The sequence below is a fragment of the Puma concolor genome, chromosome A1 (assembly GCF_028749965.1).
Source record: "Puma concolor isolate L17-30 chromosome A1, mPumCon1.1.hap2, whole genome shotgun sequence".
Taxonomy (NCBI): domain Eukaryota; kingdom Metazoa; phylum Chordata; class Mammalia; order Carnivora; family Felidae; genus Puma; species Puma concolor.
In genome coordinates, this window is record NC_141667.1 from 164,570,119 (window position 1) to 164,588,464 (window position 18,346).

The following is an 18,346-nucleotide window of genomic DNA, read 5'->3' on the forward strand; positions in this document are numbered from 1 at the left end:
TACCAGGTTCACGCTACCCTCTGGAATCCTCAACCAGGGCTCCTGCCAGAATTTCCATGGGAAAAGACTCGGCGAAAAAGGAAAACCGTAGCAAGAATTGTTTTTGACGTAAACAAGCACTGTGCTGCTTCCCACATATTAGGGAAACAGTTGGATTACACATCAGGGTCTGGAGACTTCAAACAATGCCACCAGGAAGTTAATGGGACTGGGACAAGGAAATTGCTATGAGTCTCCACTCCATAAAATAAAGAAATAATGAAAGTGTAATTTATCACTGGAGAAACAATGGGGGCTGAGCTGATAAAATAGCCAAAGAAACTACGCAAACCACGTGATCATTGCCGGAATGGACAGGTCATTCTTGTGTTGAAGGTTAATGCTATTCTCCAGAACTAAAACCAGGGGAGGAAATGTCATTTTGCAGCGCGCTTCTGACTGTAACTCAACCACTAAGTGTGTATGTGTTAGGGTGTAAAGGATAGACATTGTCACCTTTGAAAAGACCACTTTGTGCTTTTCCACGTACATTTGTTGTGTATACATGTAGGTCGAGGGAGCTGACCAACAGAGCCTGCCCAGGAATTGGATTTTCGTTTTTGAAATTGTGTAAAAATAAACTGTTGCTGTTGTTTTTTTCTAACAGATAATTAACATTTCACGGAGTCTGGTTGCCTGCTGTGGAGGGCAGCTGACTCACTGAACCACAGTGGTATCTCCCCGCTCCTGGCCTCCCTTGGTGGGCAAGGCAGAAGGGTTGGCTTTCAATAAAACTGCAAAGGAGGTTGTTCCTCCAGAGTCCCGAGTCTCACTGTCCCCTCCTCTCCTCGTGAGGTGCCCTACACCCTCCCATCCTCTTCCACCCCCCAAAACCACCTCTGAGGCCATTCATTTATACCAAGGTAAGCGAGAGATGGCCATGAAGTACCAAACAAAAGCAACGTTCACATGCCAGAGCTTGTACACCCCAATGACGGTGAGCCCTGATGGCGAGCCCTTCCCGGGAGTCAGCTGAAAGGCTGTAGCCCCCAGCACATCTCCTGCCACTTGGAACTTGGAACCACCTTCAAAGAGCGTGTCTCATTTTTTCCAGTAGACTCCGTGGTAGCAGAACTTCCTCCTCAGAGGGTGATTTTCATTTCTGGAAATAGCTAAAAGTCATTCTGAACCCAGCCCGCTGAGAAACTTGGGTAAGAGCTTTGTTGGTCCAAGATGATTTCATAGAAATTCCTTGTGAGTGAAAGCACTTGAAGAACACGAGGCCAAGCAGGGACAAGGCCCCGACGGGCTCCGTGAGACTGGGATTCTCCACGCCACACCGGGCCTGGCAGCGGTGGGAAGTCGGATGACAATTCCAACGGTAGGAGGCTGGGGAAAGCAAGCGCTCCTGTCCCTTGCTAAATAGACGCCAGCTGACGTTCTAGTTCAGGGGCCAATGAGGCTGTGTCATGCTGGCCCTGCTGGCTTCGCCCTGCCTGGGCTGCCCTCCTGTGCTTCCCCCTCTACGGCACAGACATTTGGCCAGGTGCCTCCAGGTTAAAGACAGCTTTCCCTCAGACAAATTCCAGTTCTTCTCATCAACTTCAGACACTTGTTTAAAGCCCAAGGCCCTAGATCAAACGTAGACCCTCGGATCCCAACCCACACCTCCTGCTCTTTAACAGGTTGGGAGGGTGGGGTAGGCAAGTCAAAGTTGAACAAACATGCTTTCCATCTGGGTTTTCTCGAGTTACCGGGCCTCAGAATCAGCTGGAGAGGTGGCGGGAGGTTGGTTGATGATGGCGTGGCTGAGTTTCTGATTCAGGAACTAGGCCCCCCAAACTAATCGGAATCCCTCTCCTTCTAGCTCCATCGGGGCAGTTTGGTAAGCTTTCCAGATCGTGGGCGTACTTAAGGAAACACAGTGGTTGGCTCCCGAAAACTCAGTGACCGTCAATGCCAGCTTCAGTCACTTCCTGTTTTCTCAGCAAACTCTCACTTTGGGGTGCATTTCCTTACTTGGTTCAGCAGCCCACACACCTACAGATGTTGGAGGGCTTTTTTTTTTATTTTTTACGTTTATTTATTTATTCTGAGAGGAGGGCTGGGGGGGAGAGAGAGAGAGAGAGAGAGAGAGAGAGCATCCCAAGCAGGCTCCACACTGTCAGCACAGAGCCCCATGCAGGGCTCGAACTTACCATGGTGAGATCATGACCTGAGCCAAAATCAAGAGTCTGATGCTTAACCAACTGAGCCACCCAGGCATCTCTGAAGGGTTTCCTTTTCAAGTATCCGCAGGAGCGTTCCAAAATTTTCTCACACTTCTTCCCAGTTTCCAGGGCTGCGCACAGGATGACTCCCGGTGGGCAGCCCCAAACACCAGAGCGAAGTTCAGACCCCCGGATGCCCAACGTTTCAGAATTTCTCACTTAAACCTGACTGACTGCTTGACCTCGAGAGAAGAAATCTCCAGCCACAAGGTGCCAAAGACACAAATCAACTTTACCTTGACTTCTCAGTTCACCAGACGTGCTTTTCCTTGGTGGTGTGTTTATATTCTTTGTGCTAGACTTTGAGGCTCTGTTTGTAGGTTACATTATAAACAGCATACTTCATCAATGGCCACCACTGTTCTTAAAATAACTGGGAAAAATGTAAAAGCAATGGTTACGGATAGGTGTCAACTTGAGCTCTGAGTCCCGGATACTTGTAGTGATGCCGGAGTCCTGTGTTGAGAACGATTTTGAGGCAGACATCAGATTCAGCATCGGAGTGCAATGATTGATTAGTGATGTCTGTCGTGGAAAGGGGGATAGGAAGTGGCAACACACTCTTTGCCATCCTTGGTTTTCCAACATACATGTTGCTGAATTTTTTACGGGGATTTATTCCTGAAGCTAAGGGATGTACCCACAGGAAAGTAAACTGTGTCTTCTGGGAAATGTGACTATCCCAGGTTCCCTAAAATCTTACAAAAGACACCAGTGCCTCCAGCTCCACTCTCTGTAGAAACATGGCTACCAAGGTCCATTCTAGAAGTTATGACAATTCCTTTGGTGCCCACTCACCACACCCACTCCTATGGGGAAGCAAGTTACTCTTGCTGTTTTGTAAATCCCACTGCCTGGTTCCTGGTTAACACTTAAGGAGGTTTACAGAGTACTCCCCCTCCCCTAAAAAAATAAAGTAAATCTAGAGCAGTGATTGCCAACTGGAGGAGATTTTTCATCATTACAACTCAGGGGGAAGGAGCTGGCTTCTTCTTCTTGCTGGCTTCTAATGGGCAGAGGGCAGAGGGCAGAGATGCTACAAAAAATTCCTACAATGTACCAGACAGCTCCAGAGAGAAGAACTATTGGGCCCAGCTATGAGTAGTGCCGAGGTTGAGAAACACTGATCTAGAGAATCGAAATTCACGTCTCTGAGTGCCTGACACAACCAATAATAAACCCTTAACCCATGAATCACTAAATGGAGCATGTAATTCTTCCAATAAGAGGAAAAGGAACCCAATTCTTGTTTTTGACCTAGGGAGAGCTCTATCCATATGCAGTCTTCATCAAATTAAAGGAAACTATATTTATAAATTCCTACTGCCCTAGTGTTTCTGCAGAACCAGACATACGACTTACGCCTTTTTACATGAGCAGAACACCTGTGGCCACAGGGAATTTGTTCCGGAGACGTGGTGGGGAGGGTGATTTGCCATTCCTCTCACCACCAAGAAGGGTCAGACTAAACAAAGCCTTCCTTATGCCCCCCTGCTTACTTGCAGTAAATGATAATGATAGTTCTTTTCCATCTTTAAGATCAAAATATTTTAACAACTTGTGATTCCCACACCTATAAAAACGATGTGCTTAAAGTGCTACAATCTCAAAAAAAGTAAATATTAAAACCTCAGTTCATTTAAGACATCAGGGGAAAAAAAACATTTTTTTTTCCTTTCCTGATCAAATAACGAACAAAATCAGCTACAACGCTAGGTTTTGAAAACACTTTAAACTGTAGCATTTTATTGTAAAGAGTCTGTGGCTTTGCGAGGCAAGCTGAAAAGTTATGATAACCAACTGGATCCCAGAGGGAAGAGTTTAGTTGTATAAGCACTGGTTTGGGGAATGCATATTCTGTAGAATCAAAGATTCCAATAGTAGCTGGGTTTTCTCAACCCTAAATTCTTCTAAGATGCATAATTGGATATTGTGCAGTTAACTGAGAAGGACCTTTGGAGAAAACAAAAACCGAAGTTCTTTCAGATCTTCATGAGCATGAGAAGCTAAGCTTTCAACTCCAGCCAAATGCCATTACCATGAATTTCTTCCAATATATTGTTTAGTCAGAAAGCCCTCTCCTTGATATTACATGTGGTCCTGAAAGTTCAAAATTATAAACCCACATTCCAGGACTCGCAATCCCAGAGGCAGACTGCGATCAACACATGACATGTGATATCTACATGTTGTAAAAAGCTACTGATGATAAGGTTGGACTGTGGGGATTTGATTAAAGTCTCCACCGAGTGCTTTGTGAGAACAGTGGTGTGGATAAGCGTGGGTAGGTCCCTCCACGGGGATGTAAGAGCCACCTCGGGAAGAATGGTTATGACACAATTACAAGAAGGGTAGTGTTTCCTGCTCAAAGCCTCCAGTTTTGAAAGGCATTTTGGATGCTTTGGGGCTCCAGAATAACCCTTTCCTTGGAAACTTCACACCACAACCTCAAGGACTATATGACTCCCCATCGCTGACAACTGTCGTGGGGACTAGGTAGCAAGGGCTCCAGTGTTACCTAAGACAATCCACTCAAATGGATCCCATAGCTGCTCACAGCTCTCCCTCTCCTTCCCTGTCCTCAATCCTGACCTCATCCCCTTCCCTGCTGTTCCCCACGCCACCCATCTTACAAAACCCTCCATTGTCACATTTTGTTCACAGCACCGCCCTGCCTTCTTCAACATCTCCCCACCATAGAGACCTACATCAAGCCCTCTCTCTGGTTCCTGCTGATGCTGAGATAAGACAAGACGACCTTGGGCTTTAGCTGCTGCGCATGACCTCATGGAGGTGTTTTTCCAACTGGATTGCTTAAGCACCCGAGACTTAAGGGGCAGCTTGATGATGAAGGTAAATTTCAGTTTGGCTTTGAAAAGGTGGTCTGATCGACATGACAGAGGAAAAGAGAGGACTTTTTTTTAGTGGCGGGGGGGGGGCGGTTTTCTGCATGAAGGGGTAGGAACAGAATTCAGAGGCAAAAATGTCAGGGCATTTCTAGCAAATACTTTGTCCAGAAGCTCAGCAAGTAAGCTGGAAGCAATGCTTAAAGAAAAAAAAGTTTTGTTTTGTCCAACAGGCCGGAGGAGTTATTAATGTTTTGAGGTCAGAGTGGTTACACGATCAAAGTGTTTCGGGAAAATTAATTAGATGGTGTTATGGGTTGGGATGGAGCGTGGATGGAAAAGGAAAGTCAGTTAGGGGCTCTTTGTGATGAGGAGTGAGGTAGGGAGGCCTGAGCCTGGGTGGTAAGAGAGCAGGAAAAGCATTACAGGAAGAACCAGCAGCCATGCCCAGGCTGGGTCAGCTCCGCGGGGGCAGGTGGCAGGGGGCAGGGGACGGGGATCGCAGGTGACCCCGGGGGCGACAGGCCTGCACTCCAGCAGCCGCCTGGTCGGAGGGGCTGTGAGGCGTCTCTGTGCTGCTGGAGGCCCCCACTGTCTTCGAAAGGGACACACAGTGCCACCTCCTATTCGCGTGCCGTCTTGGGAGATGATGCCTCCCTGAGTCTCAACGCGTCCCAGCGCTGGCCCGAGGCTGCCCCCACCCGCCACTCTGCCAGTCCTGTTGAGTCTGACCACATTAAATGCCACCTTTTAGAACTGATCTTCCCTCTGCGTTTGAAGCACAAAACCTCATTTTCTGAAGCAATCCCGAAGACGCCATCCTGCCCCAACCCTTTGCGCTGAGCCCTTCCAGCCAGCTGAATGGGCCTGGTGAGAATAGCCTGCTTTTGTGGAGTCTGATCGGGATCCCAAAGCTTTCACTTCCTGTCCGGATGATTGTGGGTAAGTCACTTCAACTGACCGGGCCTTGGTTTTCCCATTAGAAAAAGTGAGGCTGACAGCAATTATGCAGCAACACTAAAAAAATTAAACACTATAAAAATGTGAAAACGCCTGGTGGACTGTAGAACGGTTATATATTCATGGAGAAAAGAATAACAACACAATGGGCATTTTGTCGTTATTATGACACATATGGAACTCTGACATAAATATTCCCAACTTGACTATGTCTAAAGAGTGGACAGAAATGTATATATTTACATATAGTCACATATGTGCATATTACATAAATACATTGACCTAAGGAGTCAATAAAAACTATAACCACAGGGTCACCTGGGTGGCTCAGTCGGTTAAACCTCTGACTTTGGCTCAGGTCATGATCTCACGGTTCATGAGTTCGAGTCCCGCGTTGGGCTCTGTGCCAACAGTTCAGAACCTGGAGTCTGCTTCGGATTCTGTGTCTCCCTCTCTCTCTGGCCCTCCCCTGCTCGCTCACTCTCTCTCTCTTTCTCTCTCTCTCTCTCTAAAATAGATAAACATTAAAAAAAAAAAAACCCGTGGGGACCCTGGGTGAAGTGTCCGACTTCATTCAGCTCAGGTCATGATCTCATGGTTCGTGAGTTTGAGCCCCGTGTCGGGCTCTGGGCTGATGGCTCAGAGCCTGGAGCCTGCTTCTGATTCTGTGTCTCCCTCTCTGTCTGCCCCTCCCCCCACTCATGCTCTGTCTCTCTCTCTCTCTTGAAAATAAATAAACATTAAAAAAAAATTAAAAGAAAAAGCTGTAACCAGAAATAAATCATCCTGCCTTTTAATCCGTTGCATAAAGACCCAAACACACACAGGCTCAGTTCATTCAAACATTACTCTGCACGATTAGGGTCCCAAACCCCTCCAGTCATGAACATGCCCATGAATTTAAAGGTTAAAAAAAAAAGAATTAATTGATTCTAATAGCAGTCAAAGAAAGAGAATTTTAAAATATCAGTGTATCACAACTCTTATAAATAATTAAGCTAGTATTTAGCCTTTGAGGAAGAAAAGGTATTGAAAAATTTGAATCTTACTATTTCAAAATAATAAAAGTTTGCTTTGTTTGTTTTTTAAATTACATCTCTTCTTTCCAACCCTGAACCAGCTTCTCCCAGCACCGGGGACAGTCTTATATATCATTTGCAGTACAAGCAGCCCATTTACAAGCGGGCCCATTTCTGAAAATAGACCTTAACATAAACATGAATCCTTCCCAGAAATCAGAACTTAAATAAGAAAAACAAGTCTGTTTGGTAGAATTTCTTCAGCTACTCAGCTTTTCCTTTTCCCTTTCTGCTGATTGGAGGGACTGCACGGACTACAATAACCTAGTGTTCATATACCTCTGCTGAGGAAAAATGAAGCAAACTCAAGATGGTGACTTTTTCATCGCTTCTTTACGTAGAAAGTGTAAGAGGAAGGCCGAGTCCCTGATGTGAGGATTGTTAGCGAACCGGTGGTAAACTTGGGATCTGTGCTTGCTCCGGACTCCGCTTTAAAAGGAGGCTTACTGGGTAGGCCTCCTCACTCCTGTCTCAACAGAAAGCTGTCTTCTCACTGGATGTCTGGGGTACTGATCACCTTGACGTCCCACTCGCTCGTGGTCGGTGCACCTGACTTCCGCTCGCTCGTGGTCGCTGCACACACAACGAAGTGGTGCCCTTCAGCATCTAGAGAATCTCTTAAAACGCAAGGAAATGTGCTTTTTTATTTCATTTTCCTCCCGAGGGGCTGCTGATCGTGATTGAGTTCTGAAGAGATGTGGGTCATGGAGGGAATTCATACCCATTTTTATTACTGTTTAGATTTTGAATTAGAGATTCAGTATGTCAGGAAAACAGCTTGATAGATTAGCACCTGACCTGAATTTTTATGGTGTCATTTGACTGTTTTAAACCTGGCGACTCCGTATACCTCTTCAAGGCCAGCAAGCTTCAGCCCCGATCTTCAGATATCTTTCCCCATGATTACCAGTAGTCCGCTTGGCTTTGCAGAGAAACGTAATAGGAATCTTTTTAAAGTTATGCATTGATTTTAATTAAATGTTAACCCATTATGTACAGTAGAATAATTAGAAAATACATCATCCAGCCCCTCAGAGATAACTACTTTTAATATATGGGCATAATTTATGCTAGTCTTATTTGTCTGTGTCTTCTTCATGCTTGAGGAACCAGTCTTTATACACGATTTTATACTCCACTTTTGTTTTGGGACCATTATCAATTGATAAGTGACATTGTAATGGCTATATAATGTTTCCTCATATGGATATGCTTTATGTTAATTACCCAAGATGGACATCTGGGTCATTTCCCACTTACATTAACACTGCCATACGTGTCGCTATTTGTAAATCTCTGCACTTCCAAACATTTCCCCAGGTTCCTAGAAGCATAATTTCAGGAACAAAGGATCTTAGATGTTAAGAGTATTTTCCCCCACATTTTAAAATCTGAATGACCTCTAAGGTTTCACACAATACGGTATTTCACGGTTATGACGGAGAATGCACAGACCTGCCAGTTTCAATGTGAAACACGGAGACCCCACTGTAAGACATTATAAATGTATATGTAGTGAGTCTTGAGTCCCTCTATGTATGTTTCTACACGCGACTCTTCAGTTTTCTTTGTCATTTTGCTCACATAATTGTTCAAAATTTTCTAAAAACACAAGTTAAGAAAAATGTGATTTTTCTGAAAACATTTTGGATGGTATAGAAGAAACTTGAAGTGGTCGTCTCTGAAGACATGGACAGAGGAGGGTGGAAAGTGGAGATTTTCCTTTTACCTTGCGTCCTTCTCTAGTATTTGAACTTTCCAACTAAGCGCATGCATTTTTGAAATATCAACAAGAGCTGGGGCGCCTGGGTGGCGCAGTCGGTTAAGCGTCCGACTTCAGCCAGGTCACGATCTCGAGGTCCGTGAGTTCGAGCCCCGCGTCGGGCTCTGGGCTGATGGCTCAGAGCCTGGAGCCTGTTTCCGATTTTGTGTCTCCCTCTCTCTCTGCACCTCACCCGTTCATGCTCTGTCTCTCTCTGTCCCAAAAATAAATAAAAAAAAAAAAAAAGAAAAAAAAGAAATATCAACAAGAGTGATCTCCATGTTGTTTTTACATGTTTCTTTTTGTTTTCTTTTCTTAAAAGATAATTTTTGAAGAAATAAAAAAATGGGTCTATCATCCAACTCAAAATGAAAATGATTAGTAGCAAAGGTCAATGAAAAGTTAAATTGTTGGCAAAATTGTTCATGGTAAAATATGAATAATAAAATAATTAAAATATATTTTTAAATAATGAATAATACAAATATGAATATAAAAATAAAAAATAGAATCATCTCAATTAAATGAGCTATGCAACATTTGGCATGAGTTGAACTAAAGGCCAAGGAATAAAATCCTAAATATAAAACTGATAAAATTTTCAATTTTTATTTTTAAAACACTTTTTAATGTTTACTTATGAGAAAGAGAGAGACCCAGCACGAGCGGGAGAGGGACAGAGAGAGGGAGACACAGAATCCGAAGCAGGCTCCAAGCCATCAGCACAGAGCCCGATGCGGGGCTCGAACTCATGGACCGCGAGATCATGACCTGAGCCGAAGTCGGATGCTTAGCTGACTGAGCCACCCAGGTGCCCCTAAGACTTCCAGGACTTTCAACCCCATTCATTCACTAACTCACAAGGCCCAATGTTTACTAGTGTCCACCTCGTCCTATGCAGATGTATGGTACTTCCAGGCAGCAGGCATCTGAACTCGGTCACAAATTTTGCCCCAATCTATTCCCCGAACATAACAGGGTCTCTATCGAGTGTATACTCCCTTCCTAGGGTAGCCATAACAAGGAACCACAATCGAGGGGGCTTAAACAAGAGACCTTTCTGGTCTCACAATTCTAGAGGCAGAACCCCAAAGGGTCAGCTGCCGGCTGAGGCTGAGGGAGCATCTGCTCCAGCCTCTCCCCAGCTTCCGGCGGCTTGTTTCCAATGTTTCCCTTGTAGTGCATCAGCCTAGTGTCTGCCTTCACCTCCATGGTGTCCTCTCTCTGTGTCCCAGTGTCCCTTTTTATAAGGACACCGGTCATATTGGATTAGGGTCGAACCTAATGGCCTATTTCCAAGTAAGTTCACATTCTGAGGTACTGAGGTCAGTACCTCTTTGTGGGGACACCAGTTAGCCCAAGACAAGTTAACCAAGGCTTGATCGAATCGGTCTTGGTTCTTAGGGCCAATGAAAGAATCCCCTCTAGCTATTTTTAAACAGAAACAAATTTATTTAAAAACGTCAGGTAACTCTCAAAACCTCTGAGTGAGCAAAGAGCCAGGCCTGGATGCTATGCAACGGAAACCAATCTAGTGGGAAAAGGGCTGGTACCAGGGCCACGGGACCCGGGCCGTCACAGTGCGCCAGCGCTCAGCAGGGCCCCTGCATTTGGGTGAATGCCTTGCTCTCACTGTCCTGCAACTGTGATGGTCTGATCTCTGAGCTTGCATTTTGTAAGGAAGGTCCAGATAGAATGTGCACGTGCGGGGGACACATGTCCTCGCTCCATTCTTAGTGGCCTCGTTTGCATTTAGCATCCCTGGCGCCTTACCGGCACAGAATTCGGGTAGACCCCCCCGTGCCTGGTGGCTCAGGGAGGCTCCAAACAAGGGCAAAGTAAGTGTTAAATCTGTGATGAGTGAGCCCAGCTCAGGCCGCACTTCCCCTCTGAAGTACAACTTGCTTCCCACAGACAGTGAAGGGCCAAGCAAGTAAGGAGGAGACCTGTCGTATCCTCCCTTCCCCTTTGCCTTGAAGGCCGACTACTCCACTGCCGACTGGCCACCCGGAAGGAAAGGGAAAGACGGGGCAACTCTTTCCGCACAGTCCTCCGTCACTCACGAGTCGCTGGAGCTCGAGTGTGCAGGTGCAAAGCGCGCTTATCAAGAAGCGAAATAGAAAGAGTTGAGTCGGGTTGTGCCAGAACTTCCCACTGTTCTGGGAAGTTCAAGATACACACGCATGTACGAGCAAGGAAACACACACTAGGATGGGCTTCGGTGATTCTACGTACTTGTTTTTTTTTTAATTTTTTTTTTTTTTCAACGTTTATTTATTTTTGGGACAGAGAGAGACAGAGCATGAACGAGGGAGGGGCAGAGAGAGAGGGAGACACAGAATCAGAAACAGGCTCCAGGCTCTGAGCCATCAGCCCAGAGCCCGATGAGGGGCTCGAACTCACGGACTGTGAGATCGTGACCTGGCTGAAGTCGGACGCTTAACCGACTGCGCCACCCAGGCGCCCCTCTGCGTACTTGTTAAACGCTGTTGTACTTCCCCTTAAAACTGGCATGGTACAAGATGACGATAATGGTAAAATTCAGGCCAATGAAGCTTAACCTTTCGTTTCTACTGACATGGATATAAAATAGCAAATAAGAAAACATCACGGCAAGTTGGGAGACAGAAGGCATAAAAAACGCAAAGGTTTTTACATGGTAATACCTTAGCACTGTTTCCCGATAGTTTAAACAAGGGTGCGGCAAATTAGGTAGACTGTCTGCTAGACTATTCCAAGCCACACAGACCGCCCCACGGAAACCCTCTGTCTCCACAGCTAGACACTTGGCAGCAGGGGCTCCAGATACTAAGTGTTAGAGCTCCAACACAGGTGTGCTGGTTTTCTTTCCTTTTTTTTTTCTTTTAAGTTTATTTATTTATTTTGAGAGAGAGAGAGAGAGAGTATGAGTGGGGGGAGAGGCAGAGAGAGGGAAACAGAGAATCCCAAGCAGGCTCCGCCCTGCCAGCACAGAGCCCAAGGTGGGGGGGTGAACCCACGAACCGTGAGATCGTGACCTGAGCCAAAGCCAAGGGTCAGATGCTCAACTAGGAGCCCCTGTGCTGGTTTTCTATGAGAGTGCTAACACACGACCACACACGGAGTATCTTAACCAACCCAATGTATTATCTGACATTCTGGAGCTCAGAGGTGTGACACGAGTCTCACTGGGTTAAAATCTACGTGTGCTGGCTCCTTGCCGGGGGCTCGGGTGGAAGCTGTCTTCTCGCCTTTGCCACCTGCGTTCCCGGCTCACAGTCACAGTCTCTTCCTCCACCTGCAAAGCAGTCATGGTGGGTTGCGTCCCACTCACGTTTCAAATCTTTCCCCCTCCTGTCTCGTCTGTCTAATCCTACCCGGGAAGTCTCTCCGATTTCAAGGACTCATGTGATGAGAAGGGGCCAATCCGGATAATGCAGGATAATCACCCCCCCCCCCCCCCCGGCATCCACAGATTTGACCTCCCTGGGGCACGTCAACCTCCAGGTCTCATGGAAGGGCAGCTGCTTGGTGGCACTTAAAGGACTCATGGAAGTCTCGCAGCAAGGGGGTTAAGGAAGCATGATCTTCAGTGTTCCTGGCTGGGGCATGCAGAAAGACAAAGCAGGTGCCAAGAGACAGAGTCCACCGGATCTGCAATCACGCATTAGTCAATGGAGGGACACGGCAGAGAGAAACAAGAATTATATGTGATGCTGGTGCCAAAGCCACATCACAAAATGCAGCAGGATCACAGGCTGAAAAGCCATCATCTGCCATCCCCACACTGTTGCCCTGAGCCCTCACGTTGATCTTAATAGGCCTGGACTTGTAGTCTCTGACCATACTCTCAATGAAGCAATTAACTCTGTTGACTTATTTCCTCTACTATTGACAGACACACACACACACACACACACACACACACACACACACACACACATATATATTAAATATATATATATATATATTTATAATATATATATATTTAACTTATTAAATACCCACAATAATCATGTCAGGGAGAGATTAAGATACTACAGAAAATAAAATTCACATATAGCTTTTGGTTTCTTTAAGTCAACATGGAATTTTAATATCTGGTTATTATTTATGGTGATATTAAATTTGGTTGTTGTTTTGAATGCAGTTTAAATTGCTATAGAGGCATAAAGCAACCACCACCACCACAAAACAAAAACAAAAACAAAAACAAAAACAAAAAACAATTCTAGTAACACCTAACAAGCAGGCAATGTGATTTAGGCTAAAAGCCTAAAACTTCATTAACTCTGCCGTAATATAGCAAAGGCCGTGCACCATGTGTTAAAGAAATCAAAAAGATGGAGGGGAAAATTTGCACCTACATCGATGGCAATTGCATTTTTTCTACTGTTGATTTCTGAGTAAGCAAAGCATTAGGATCGGGGAGCATATTCATTTTTAGTTTGCACGTTAATTTTTTGAAGAAGTAGACTATTTTCAGCTAGGCAAAAGCACGCGACAATTTAAACAGAAAATGATTCTGAATGCTTTCACATGAAATTCTAATTTTCACACAACCTACACGAGCCACACACACTAAAAACCTTACAGTAACAGATCTTTTATTGAGGAAGCTGGTGGCCAGGGAAGAGGGGGGCGGGCCGGTGTTGTGAATTTGGCTGGCTGTTGAGTAACCAGACGAGGCATCAGGATTCAGAAAGAAGAGATACCCCTTCGTGATATCCCTAGGCCACTGAGAATTCATGGAAGTGAGGTTTATTTCTATGTAAAGACACGTTGTGTCCTGGGCTCCAGTGAGGAGGTCACATAAATCCTTGCATTAGGCTGAGAGGAGAATAAAAGGTATTTTGCCCTCTGGTTGGGATGAAAGGAATCCCACCGTTGGGTCCTCAGTTCGTGCCCGCCTGGTGCACCTGCTGGAGAGGAAAGTCAGTGTGAGGCTGGAGGAGGACGGATGCAGTGCCCAGTCCCAGGTGGTTCCAGCCCCAAAAGGTTTTCCTTTGATCAGACGCTGAGCACTCAGCATATGTCAAAGCCCCTGATGGGTAACCGCACCATCAGGGCCAAAATTGTCATAGTAATAGGGCAGCTCCGTGGGGGCTCCCCAAGAAGGGGCTGGACATGACAGAGGAGGATGGTGTGCCTGGAGGTCAATCCTTTCCTCTTCGTGGAAAGTGCCCTCATGTCTCGACAGAGCACACACACGGGCGATGCCAACCGCCCACTGGGCTCGCCCTCCCGGCCAGAACAGATGCCTGCTCATTCCCAGTGCCACACAGGCCCGAGTCCCCCTTCATCTGGGCTACTTTCTGATCCCAAATGACTTCTGATACTTTCTGAGTCTGTCCAACTCGACTTTCTTCACTCCCCTTCTCTCAGAAACCGCCCTCCGCTGGGGGACGATGAATGACAAAGTGCTCTCCTTCCCAGGGAACTCGTGGACAGTCCAGGTAAAAGTCAAGTCTCCAAAAGGTCGTAAGAGGTGCACCCACAGCAGAAAATCAGGGTGCTGGCGCAGACTAGTGAGAGATCATTTTCATCAGGTGGCCTTTTCAGTGTCCCCTCCAGCTATCCAGTCTGGTGATAAGAATCATCATTTTCTCGTCTGTTCTGCTGCTTAGGGTGCATTTACGTATGCACAGTTTTGTTTGAGCAAATGTCAGTGCAGCACAGCTTTACCAAGCCACCAAGCAGGGGTGACAGGAGGCAGAGGACTCGCCCAGCCCCAGTCCTGACAGCACTGCAGAGACACCGGGTCTGTGGCTGTGACTGCTGGGCTGGATGAAAATACGCCTATTTTAGGTCCAGTGCAGAGCTTTTGCTGGGGAAGCAATTAGGGGCAAGTAGGGGGAGATGAGAGGAAACGTCACAGGAGGAAGGTGTGGGGCTGAGAGCATTAACACCAAGGGGGCTGCAAGAGCCGGGAGGTGCAGACGTCTGTCACGTGGTGTATTTCAGGACAGGCACCCACATCATAAACAGAAGGATGAAATTCAAGATGGTGTGATAAAGTGCTTTGGAGCCAACTTATGGAGACTCGAACACAATACAAAGAAATGTGATCTGACCGCGCAACCAATACCTCATCTAGACGGGAGATACACCATCACTCCCCTTCACAGATACGGAACCTGTGAGGCCAAACCACGTGGCTACTGAGCGGCAGGTGTGTTCCTTAGATCCAGGCCCCCCACCTCCACCAGCCGCCCCTCCCATGGGGAGTGGCCATGCAGGTGACCTTCTGTGCTGCTCACTCCCAGGGCTGGTAAACTCAACTCTACACGTGGCTGTTGGGGGGTGAATTGAATCCTCTAACACAGACTTGTTGGAGTCCCAGCCCCGTGGTACCTGTGAATGTGACCTTATTTGGAAATAGGGTCTTTGCAGATGCAGTTAAGAGGGACCTGAAGTTGAAGTCATACTCGAATAGGATGGGTGGTTAATCCCGTACGACTGGTGTCCTTATACGAAGAGACACAGAGACAACACAGAGGGGAGAGTGTCATCTGAAGACACACACAGAGCACCTGCCACGTGACGAAGGCAGAGGTGGGGATGATGTCCCCACCAGCAAAGGGCACCAAGGGCTGCCGGCCACCACCAGAAGCTGCGACAGGGCTGTGCGGACACAGAGAAAACACACGTCTGCTGTCCTAAGCCACCCGATTCCTGGTAGTTGGTTACAGAAGCCCTAGGAAATGAAGACCTCATCCGAAGCTGTTGTGGAGCCAACACAGCTCTCTGGGTGTCTGGATTACTTCAAGGACAGAGTTTACAGAGAGTCTGTAAGGATACACAGGCTTCCCTCCCTTCAGGCAGTCAAATCTGGAAGCCTCCTCGCCTTCTGAGGTCTCCCCTCACCCACCCAGTGGCCCTGGATTTGCTCTCCTCCCCAGCTGCTCCCACCCCAAGAGGGACAAAGGTAAGTGGAGCATTTTCCAAAAGGGTAAAATTGGGCCGATCCCAGGCTTTTACTTTGTAATATCCTTTGAAACCAGAAGGAGAAACGTTTGACTCGAACATCTGAAAACCCCACTGAAAGTCGCTGGCCGTCCACGGCCCCTCCTGCTTCCGCAGTGAAACAGACTCTGTGATCTAAACTGCCTGGTGTTTACACACAAGCTTTATTCCAGAAACACGTTGTGGTGTTGGTGAAACTGCACGGATGCCAAGACAGAAATTTTAGAGGGCAGAAAGTCAAAAGAAAAGGGCTGACTGTTCTAAAAAGTACAAAACCCGAGACCAAATAACAATGATCGTCGTAGAATTCAAAACAGCTTGGAAGGTGGCTCCTTTGCCAACAATGGAAAACTCAGTAACCAAATGAAGACACGCAGGACGAGGGGGAGGGAGTGTATACGGATTAAGTGAGCACAATGTCCAGCAGCATCCAAGTCGATGTAAATGCGGGGTCTTCCTGCACTCTAGGAGAAGCCCACAAGGTACCAGAAACTTCATTTCGCAGGTGAGGAAACAGAGACACGATCGTGCGAGTCACAGAGCTAACAAATGGAAGAACCGTATTTTCAAACTCCTAACTGAAAATTTAGTGTTTTGGGTTTTTCTTTCTAGTTTTTTCAGAATTCCCCAGCTGAGGCAAGAAGAGAGGAATTTTGGCATCTTGATTAAAGCACATCAGTGCGTGAGGGGAAAACTCAAAGGAATTACACTGAAGACTGTATACTCTAGTTTGAGGTTGTTCCTCCCCCTCCTCCCCCCTCACTCTTCCCCCTCTTCCCCATCCCCCTCCTCCCTCTCCTCTTCCCCCCTCCCCCTTGCCCTCCTCCCCGTCTTCCCCTTTCCCCTCCCCCTTCTCTCCTCCCCCATCCCCCCTCCTCTTCATCCTCCCTCACCTCCCCCTCCTCCCCTTCCCCCCCTCCTCCTTCTTCTTCAATATGAATGATGAGAAATGAGAGCTTCCCAGGGAAAACCAGAAAATCTAGTTCTGTTCCAATATCTTCCTTCTAAGGCACGTGTGAATAAACCAGGCAATAATGCAAGAGGCAAAGGGCTGTTACAAAAAGGGACACTTTTTTTTTTGTCTGCCTTTGAATCTTAAAACTTTTGGCACAAACCTTAAGAATAGTTCAAAGATATTTCCTACCAGCTGTAAGTTAGATATTAGACGTGAATGTCCTCATTGTGAATACAAACAGAAACGCAAGGACATAAAACTGTCGGTTTCAAAGAAGATTGTATTTCTTGTGCAGCTGGTACCTTACGACAGAAAAGCACGAGTCCCATTCTTTCCTTCGTTCTCATATGTGACCTTGTGTTGAGTTCCCTTTGGCCTCAAGCAAGATGATACTCGCTAGAAGGTTTTAAACAGTTTGCTTAACTCAGAGCGTGGGTAGACGGCAGGATGGGGGCCAGCAGGTCATAAATATCGGTGTCTGCATCCTAGCTCTGCCACTCGGGGGTAAAGCAAGTCCCTTTCTTTTTCTAAGTACCCTTATCCATGAAATGGAGACATCACACAGTTGGTAGAAAGACTAAGTTAGATACTTTGTGTAAAACCACCCGCTGTCCTCTGTCCTCGATTGAATGGTGGCCGTTCCCAAGTTCTGCGTCTACTTCTGACCCCTCTAACCTGTGACTGGACTGCGTCTGGGTGGCTCAGTCCAACTCTTGATTTTGGCTCAGGTCATGATCCCAGGGTGGTGGGATTGAGCCTCACGCAGGGCTTGTGCTGAGTGTGGAGCCTGCTTAAGATTCTTCCTCTCTGTCTCTCTCTCTCTCTGCCCCTCTTCCCGTCATACGCTCTCTTTTTTATCTCCCCCTCTCTCTCTCAAATTAAAAAAAAGGGGGGAGTACTTTATAGATGTAATTAAGTTAAAGATCTTGAGATGAGGTCATCCTGGATTACTCGGACAGGCCCTAAATCCAATGACAAATGTCCTTATTAGAGGCAGGAGAGGAGAAGACACCGACAGGAGGAGAGGTCATGGGAAGACGATTGCAGGGATCAGAGTCATGAGGCCACAAGCCAAGGAGCACCTGGGGCCACCAGAGGCTGGATGAGGCAAGGAACGGGTTGCTTCCTGGAACCTTCCTAGGGAATTGAGCTCTGCTGACACCTTGATTTTGGACTTTTAGCCACGAGCACAATAGGAGAATAAATTTCTCAGTTTGCAACTGGTTTATGGCAGCCCTAGGAAACTAACACCCCCTGATAAATTCTCAGTAACTGTGTACTCTGCCGCCCCCCTTCTGTCCCTTCCCCAGCCTGAGGGAGGCCCCAGTCTCACACACTTCTCTGGTGGACAACCTGCCATGTTCCCCACTTGTGTGAAGGTGGAGAAATCAACAGCGCCCCCCGTTGTCCCGGGGCATCTCCACAGTGAACACAAGCCCCATCGTGCCTTCATGTGGTCCTGTGGCAGAGGGGGGCTGGGGTGAGGGGCAGGCAGTCATGGCGCCTACTGCAGATCATTGGTAGAAATGGCCAACGTCTTCTTCGCACCA

The 18,346-nt window shown here is 46.9% G+C and overlaps 1 protein-coding gene and 1 long non-coding RNA gene across 2 annotated transcripts in view; one reads left to right on the forward strand and one right to left on the reverse strand.

The window, feature by feature from the left end:
• LOC147584626 (uncharacterized) overlaps positions 1-18,346 on the reverse strand; it is a 113,771-nt gene that overhangs the window by 41,246 nt on the left and 54,179 nt on the right. The window lies entirely within an intron of this gene.
• Positions 413-7,272, forward strand: LOC147584627 (uncharacterized). Its single transcript, XR_015251784.1, has 5 exons — positions 413-1,360; positions 2,312-2,459; positions 4,914-5,102; positions 5,850-6,037; positions 7,176-7,272. It is a non-coding gene; the product is annotated as an uncharacterized LOC147584627 (long non-coding RNA).